We start from the raw sequence: 8,734 nt of genomic DNA, 5'->3' as shown, positions 1-8,734 counted from the left end.
CAGAATTGAAATCATAATGATAGCATTGTAATTCCAATGGCTACTTTATTAGGTCTTTTAGTGAAAACATCGAATTTTAAAGATGAAAAAAGCATCTTGCCGAGGTTCACAATGCTTATAAGTCTCAAATGTACTTTCAAGTCAGTTTTTAAAAAATGGGACCTCAAAACCGATCCTCTCCCATTATTTCTTATATTGATAAATGAAACAACCACCATGGAGTTGCAGAAGTCAGAGAGCTAGAAGTAGTCATCTTTCATATTTCCATTATCCTTACCATTTACTTCCTTATCTAACCCAATCTAAAGTTCACTTTTGTCTCTTTCTCTCTAGTCTATAGCTGCCATAATACTTAAATTACCATAATTTCATCCCTGGAGTAAATCTAACTGACCTTCCTAACTACTCTCTTTATCCACACTAATTATCCTCCACACGATAGTCAGTGATTCTTTTTTTTAAACCACAAATCTGACCATGCTTTTCAGCGGCTTCTTTCTGTGTTGACCATTACAGTCCTGCATGATCATCCAGCTGGTGCTTACTCTCTAGTTTGGTCTCTGAACTTCTTCCTTTCACTCTGCAGCCTAGCTACATTAGCTTGCTCTACACATTCAGAAGCTACAAATAAAAACAAAATGAGCAAAGGGTGTTTGAATTGTTAAAAATTATTTGGCAATTAAAAAATCAAGTGTATGTCAACTTTTCAACACACTAGAGATCATTTCCAAAACTTCCCATGCTATTTTTAAATTTTTAAATCTTTCCATTTTAAACTCTAACCCATGTTTTTATTTTTGTTATTGTTTGTTTCTTTCTGTTTCACCTTACAGAATTTATAAAACTATTGCTCCAGACACACTATTTTTTTCACTCTTTTTCATTCTTCAAATAATTTGATGTAACGCAAATAAAACAGTAAATATTTATAAATTAGCCTAGGAATTGAGCATTGCTGTAAAATATCCATTTGAAAAAAATAATTTTTTCTATGTGAACTTGCCAATATTTGTTATTTGCATGAGAAAAAACTTACATATAAAACTAAATTCCCTTCCTTAGAATTTAATTCTAGTTCCTAAGAAGCTTTTAAGGCTTTTCATGAAGATTATTTACTCTTCCTTGTTATGATGACTCTAATTAAGTTTCCTGTAGAGATATTATGCATTTCAAAATAAAATTATGTGCATAATAGTTACTTAAATTACCATATTTTAAAAGACAGAGTAAAATATTTGGTGAGAGAAGGTCCCAGAAATACGGAGTTTCCAACAGAGATCCTTAATATGTTATCTACTCACGTTGTTCTAGAAAAGTATTTGTGTATTTCATTGTAACCATCAAAAAGTAATCAGTCATAAAATTAAAAATTAAATAATAGGCCATAAAGGATTAAAAGTAAAGTACCCAGAAGCATTTTGTTGGCCCCTCAATGCAAAGTGTGAAGCAGTTTGGAGGGGGCTTTAAGCAAAAGAGTAACATATGGTGTGGATACTATTTGTTTCCTGAAAGGGCTTTCCTGAAGGTGACCCTCCTAAAAAGTGAGTCTTCTCTTAGTTAACTTAATGACATATTCTGAAGTAGCTTCTTTCTCTCATGTACAGGGTTAAAACTCTCAAAAATTATTCTAAAAGTATGCATTATAAAGTAATTCAAAAATAAAATTATGTGCACAGTTATTTAAATTATTATATTTTAAAAGACAAAGTAGTTTAGTGAGAGAAGGTTTTCAAAATATGGAGAGTTTTTGCCAGAGCTTCTTGATACATCATCAATTCCCCAGGAGGGTGTGAAACCCAAGCGAGATATGCTCAGTAACGTTTAGTCATGATCACGATGTCTAGTAGGCACGTGGCAGCAAGATGTGCACATGGAGAAGATCATAATGGTATTTTCAAAATCCCATTCATTTGTTCACTCATTCATATCTTGGTCATTCAACAAACAATTTCGTGTCGAGTATGTGCCTGTGTGGTATCTGTACTACTTCTACTAATTAACATTTATTGAAAAGTTTTCTGTGTGGCAGCTGCTGTGTAAGAAGTCTCCTGGATTATTTTATATAATGCTCAAAATAATCCAGCCACATATGTACTATTATTATAAATAAGAACATTAATATGCAGAGAATTTAAATAATTTGCATATTGGCTAACAAGGTTTAAACAGAGGCAATTTGACTCTTGAAACTTCTGTCATTAAGATACTCTTCTTCCTTTCCTCACAATGCCCATGCACAAAAGAGAACTATGAACAAAATGTAATAATGCCATAAGTTCTATAAAAAATATATGTTTATGGACAATAGGTCTGAAAGAGGGCATTGGTTAAGGCTTTATGAAAGAGATTCTGTTTAACGAATTTTCAAGGACATCAGAGTTCACCAGAAGGACAAGAGAGATGATACTGTAAATGAAAGCAACGGCATATGAAAAAGAGAAGAAAGCTGAGTTAACACAATGTTTTTGAGTAATGCTAGTAACTGTTTTTAGGAAACCAAGAAATGTTAGGAGATGAAGGAAGAAGAGTAGAAAAATACCTGGTATGCTATATAAAAAAAGGTGAAGGGGAATATAGTCAGTAATATTGTGATCAGTTTACACGGCGACAGATGATTACTAGAATGAATGGGGTGATCTCACTGCAAGATATGAAAATGTCAAGTAACTATATTTAAACCTGAGACTAACATAATATTGTACACTAACTATGCTTAAATTTTTTAAAAAATTTAAAAAGTAAATCATAGGCATTTGAAAAGTAGATAAAGGCTACACATATATAGACAAAGAATAAGATTTTAATTTAAATGGAAGTCGTTTGTAAGATGGACTAAGAGTAGTGCACCTGGGGTCGGTGAGATCAGTTAGGAGACTGATAGAATTGTCTAAGAAAGGCATAATTGGGTTCTGAAATACAGTGGTTACAGGGAAGGGCCAGATATGAGAGATAGTTAGACGCAGACTCAAAATCATTTACTTATTACATGTAATGAATGAGCAAGATGAAGGAGTCTAAACTGGTTGTTGGGCCCCTGGCATGCACAACAGAATAGATGGTGATTCCTGTTCACCAAAATGGGGAACACAAAACAGGAAGAAATTTCAATAGAAAGATAATGAGATTCAGAGCTGCGACTAAAAGGTCCGTGGAACATCACAAGAAACAACAGAAACATAGAATTTGGAGCTCTTGGATATATTAGGTGTCATTTTTAACATAGGCTGATGTTAAAGCTTTGATGTAGGTAGAAGAGAAAGCTGAATACTTAAAAGAAAAAAATTAAAAAATGGTTTAAGATGTAACCCTTTGAAAAATATTTTAATAAAATTAAGTAGGTATTGACCAATACTCAGTATATCATTATATTGGGGCAAAGGCTAATATGGGCTACTTCTTTTGGGTCTGTGTGAATTAGGATGATTGTAGCTGGTAAAATAAATAAATTGCTAGATTTTACTAGCTTAGCAGTATGTTTATTTCTCACTTGACAAAAATGGCCTTTAGCATTACTAAGCTTTAGATAGGCTTCTTCAAGACTCTCAATTCCTGACCTAACTTCCTCCAGTATTTTTCCACCAAGCTCACCTCGGCCCTTAAAAACCTTCCCTTGGTGCAGCTGAATTCAATCTCTCTTCTTTATTGCAATAGCCTTGGATAAAGTGTCCCTTGACTTTTTAACTCTGGTGAAATTTTCTTTGACACACTCATGTAACAGTACTCTGAGGTGAACCTATTGGCAGAAGAGTATTCTTCCTTCTCTCAAGACCTAGGATGGCAAAGCCTCAGACATTTTTAACATATAACTTCCTAGATTGCCTTGGTGGGCAGTTCTATCTCAGCTGTCAAGAAACAGAGCAGAGAGGACCATTCTGTGTGTCGACCACAGCATGGAAGTTATTTAAATACTCACTTGTCCATACCTAACTGCACAAGAGGCTGTGAAATGAAGTCCCTCAGTTGCAGCTATTTTCTTCATACAACTCTATGTAACAAATAGGGTAACAGTGCTTAAAGGTGACCAGCTAGCCATTTCTGTCATACCAGCTAAGACAGTCATAATGCCTCCCAGTTTAGAATATGCTTTTATATACATTACTTAATTTGATTCTTTTAATAATCTTATAGCATGAAATTGCTGGTTTCTCTCTTATGTCAGTTTTGCAGATGAGGAAAACAATCATGAAACATAAGACTTGAAAAACAGAGATACAGGTAGTGGAAGAGATGAAATTCAAATTAAAATATTTAAGTTCCAAGTTAGGAACTACTTCCATGATACATATATTGAATTAAATTTTCAAGAGAGACCTCTATTTAAGCATATCTTATACTCTTTAAATTAGATTTAGTGAAGACAGAGATGGATGGTTAGGGGGATAGAATATGCAACTCGAAGATTTTTTAATATAAATCTGAGATTCTAATTACCCCATTTTAAGTGTTTACCCAATATTAACTAATTTATTATTCATGTGTTCATTAATTCAATAAACATTTATTTAGTTCCATATATATACATGGAACTAAATAAATGTATATATATATGGAACTAAATATATATATACACATAACTAAATATATATATATATATATACATATACACACACATATATGTGTGTGTATATGTATATATATATATATGTGTATATATATGTATATGTATATATATATATATGTGTATATATATGTATATGTATATATATATATATGTGTATATATATGTATATGTATATATATATATATGTGTATATATATGTATATGTATATATATATATATGTGTATATATATGTATATGTATATATATATATATGTGTATATATATGTATATGTATATATATATATATGTGTATATATATGTATATGTATATATATATATATGTGTATATATATGTATATGTATATATATATATATGTGTATATATATATATACACACACATACATATATTTAGACACTATGCTAGGTGCTAAAATTTAAACAAAAATCTATATGACATTATATCTGCCCTCAAGAGACACGCAATTTCTACATGGAAGATAGGCAGAGCCAATATGCAATATAAGTACATGCTTGAGCTGAGTAGATAGTCTGGAAACTTGGGGAGAGACAGGCAACATTCCAGGGGCATTAGGAAAGAATCCTAGAAGATTTTGTCTGAGATGAGTTAGATTAAGAAATGAGTAGAAGTTAGGGGGTGGGGAACAGAAAGAACAGAGACAGGAAATAAGAAATACGAATGTGTATGAGGGGAAGTCAAATAGTTCTTTGTTTCTGAAGCTTTTAGTTAGAGCAGGAATAAGGAGAAAAACTTTTGGCTTTATGCAGTGGTTACTGCTTTGGAAGACCTTCAAACCTTAGTGGGTACCCAGGGAACTTGTTAAAATACAGATTCTAGTAGTTAAAGAGTGGAACCCAAAAATCTTCATTGTTAACAAGACCCTCGCGCCAACACAATAACTCAGTTCATTTTATTGCTGCTGGCCCACAGACCACACTGACAAATATAAGAGGATGTGGCTGGCCTGTAGCTACAAGATTATCTTGGATAATCTCTCAGGTTCCTGCAATAAAGAGGTTATTTGTATCTGTTAGGCATATACAAATCATTGCCTCTAATTCTGGCTTTTTAAAGCAATGAAAACAGAGCATAAACAATAAATATAAAGTAGACATACATAGTTCATTTATCCGATTTTATTTTTTAAGTCTTGAACAAAGTCTGTTATAAATAATTTACATTTGAGTGCTGACTCATTTTTGTTACTTTAAGTAGAATGGACAAATTTAAAATACCCAGCATATTTTAAAAGAGACAGAAATGCTTCAGATTGTATTCAGATAAAATTCTCTTGAATAAAAATGGTAATGAATTCTAGTGTTCCACAGCAGGAGATGTTCTTTGACCTGAGAAGTGGCACTTAGGTGCTCAGAAGGGAGTTGGGAACTGGAAGAGCTGGGTTTTGATTGTGTGGGTTTGGTGATAAGTGACTTTTTTTTTTTTAATGGAAAATTAATTAATTTATTTTTATTTTTTATTCTTCAATTGGCATTGACATTCAATACTTTATTAGTTTTAGGTGTACAGCACAGTAGTTAGACAATCGGTCTAGTACCCACTTGGCACTATACATAGTTATTACAATATTATTGACTGTCTTCACTATGCTGTAGTTCACATCCTATGATTATTTTGTAACTACCAATTCACACTCCTTAATCTCTTCACCCTTTTCACCCAGACCCAACCCCCTATCTATCTGGCAATAAATAGTTTACTCTCTGAATCTAAGAGATTCTATCTGTTCTGTTTGTTCATTTATTTTGTTCTTTAGATTCCACATATAAGTGAAATTATACGGTATTTGTCTTTCTCTGTCTGACTTATTTCTCTTAGCATAACACCCTCCAGGTCCATCTATATCTTTGCAAAGGGTAAGATTTCATTTCTTTCTTTCTCTCTCTCTCTTTTTTTTTTTTTTTTTATGGCTGAGTGGTTATAAGTGAATTTAAAAGGTGAACATTCTAATATTTGATCTGATAAATAACCTTTCTGTGGAGCTGTGCATGATAAAATCGAGATGCCACATCAGGCATTATCAAACAATGATGGTCTCATTTATTTCCCCCTTTTTTTTTTAACTTGCTTTATGGTTATAGATGTGGTAATTAATCACCAGCTCTCTTCAATCTCAGGACACTGGATGATGTTTCAAAGAAAAGTTGGGAAACAAGCTGGGCCTGTATCTAGGATAAAAAGAGGAAACCAGAAATACAGAAATTAAAGGTCCAAGATTGCAGAGAAGCACTCACAGCTCTGCAACTCCTTTCATTTTCATAAACTCTTCCTCCCTTCCCCCATACCCACAAAGATCAGGAGCAAAACCCTGCAGATTGCTACTAAATTTGCTTCCCCTCTAGTAGTCTTCCAGACCTGGAATTTAATACTATCTAAATATGTAACTAAAAAGATTTATTTTTAGATATAAATACCTATATCTGTGTATGAATACACACTCTATATGAGACCACAAAATAAATTCTGATCTATGCCTCAGATTGTTACTCCAATTGATCCCTCAAAAGAACTCCCTCTGAAGAGGAGATATCTGTGAATGAGAAAGGTTTTCTTTCCTTTGAGTTTCATTGAGATTCAAGAGAAAACCCCTTATTCTGAAAGGGAGATTTCATCAGGCATGCAAATCCAGCCTTGCCTCCAAACTGTTCTCCAGGGACTTCAGTCCCATCCTATTCACTCAAGGAATTCTCTTAGATCTCACATTAGGGAGTAGCAAGGAACATAAACCATAGTAACACAGGGAGTTCTCTGCTGAGGGCGGGGAAGTTCTTGCTTGAGTAAACATTTTATGGAGCATTCTGAAATTGGTGGAATAAAAACGGAAATTAGTTTCTTCTTTTTTTCCTCCTAATCACTGCCTTTGAACATGCACTGCCAAATCTCTCCTTAAAAGCATGTTGAGCAGATCCTCTAATTTTCTCATTACTTTGTATATTAAAAACTTGGTCCAGTCCAACTTAAAACTTTTACTTTATTTCCTCCACCCACCCACCCAAGGTGCATCTTTGAACAATGGTCAGAGAGACTTGGAGGATGGGGAGACGGATGCTGATGAATCATACTTCCTGATTCATTCCTCCATTCATTTCAGCACTTTCATTAGAGAACACTGCCTCCTCATTCTCATCTTGTCCATTTTCCTCTGTCTTTTAGGTCTGTTTCCTATGGTGTATTAGGGCTAGGATGAGGATTACTGTGAGGCCACAGTCCTCTTCTGGCTGTTGTTGTTTCCGTCATTCACCCTGACTGGTCCCTGATGCCTTCCATTTGTCAGATATGGAAAATGGTTGTTCTCCATCAGGATAAATTAGTTCTTTGGAAAGGCCAGGAGTGCGGAGAGGTGGCCTCTCACTGCATAATTCCTCACATAATATAGGAGAAACTCAACCTTTTTCAGTCACCTCCTTGCTCCCACCCTTGGCAATCAATATACCCTATGGTCTCTGGTTGCTGGGTTTCTTTCACCTGGTGGTCAAGTCTCATCTTTGGTATTCATTTGATGCATAGGAAACTCACATCATTAACTTGCCAAATTATTTAAATTAGACAGCTTTCCTCTCTTCAGTACATCAGCTTTTATCAATTTTCTTTCTCTTGGTCAATGGCATAGAAGGCAGAACTGCAAGTACACTGTATAATTGAGAATTGCATTAGTTCACTTGTAAAATTCTTATAATCTTTTAGCAGGAAATGAAATGGGACATCTCTTGCAGAGTTAATCTTTTTAATAAACCTAGTTAAGTTTTCTTTCCTCCTTTCTTTGGGAAAAAAGGCCCTCTCCCTCAAATCCTGATAATTGCCCTGGCCAGATCCTCTGGCTATTGATAAGGGTCATCAGTCCATTGTTAGCAGAAATGGTATTAAGTCAGACAGGCCTTAGAGTCTGAGGAAGGAGGGGATTTTAGGCCAAAGATCTTTTTCTTACTTTTTAAGAAATATATTAACCAAGCCTGTTTCCCTTTACACACTTAATAGGCAAATCAATAATAGAAATTAATACATATATGATTTAAATAATAAGTTTGTATCTCTTTTCCTTGTCTAGGAACTGAGGTGTCACTTCAGCAGAAAATCCAAGACCCCCCTGACTGAAGCAGAAAGGGCAAGAGCTCCATGAAACCCCTATAGGCAGGCACTAATGCCATTCTCACAAGG

General features: G+C 34.1%; 1 protein-coding gene across 1 annotated transcript in view; it reads right to left on the bottom strand.

Moving 5' to 3' along the window:
• CSMD3 (CUB and Sushi multiple domains 3) overlaps positions 1–8,734 on the bottom strand; it is a 1,016,080-nt gene that overhangs the window by 374,420 nt on the left and 632,926 nt on the right. The window lies entirely within an intron of this gene.

Source organism: Pteropus alecto, unplaced genomic scaffold (genome assembly GCF_000325575.1).
Source record: "Pteropus alecto unplaced genomic scaffold, ASM32557v1 scaffold164, whole genome shotgun sequence".
In the NCBI taxonomy this organism is placed as follows: Eukaryota; Metazoa; Chordata; class Mammalia; order Chiroptera; family Pteropodidae; genus Pteropus; species Pteropus alecto.
This window is presented reverse-complemented; position numbering and strand designations above follow the sequence as displayed.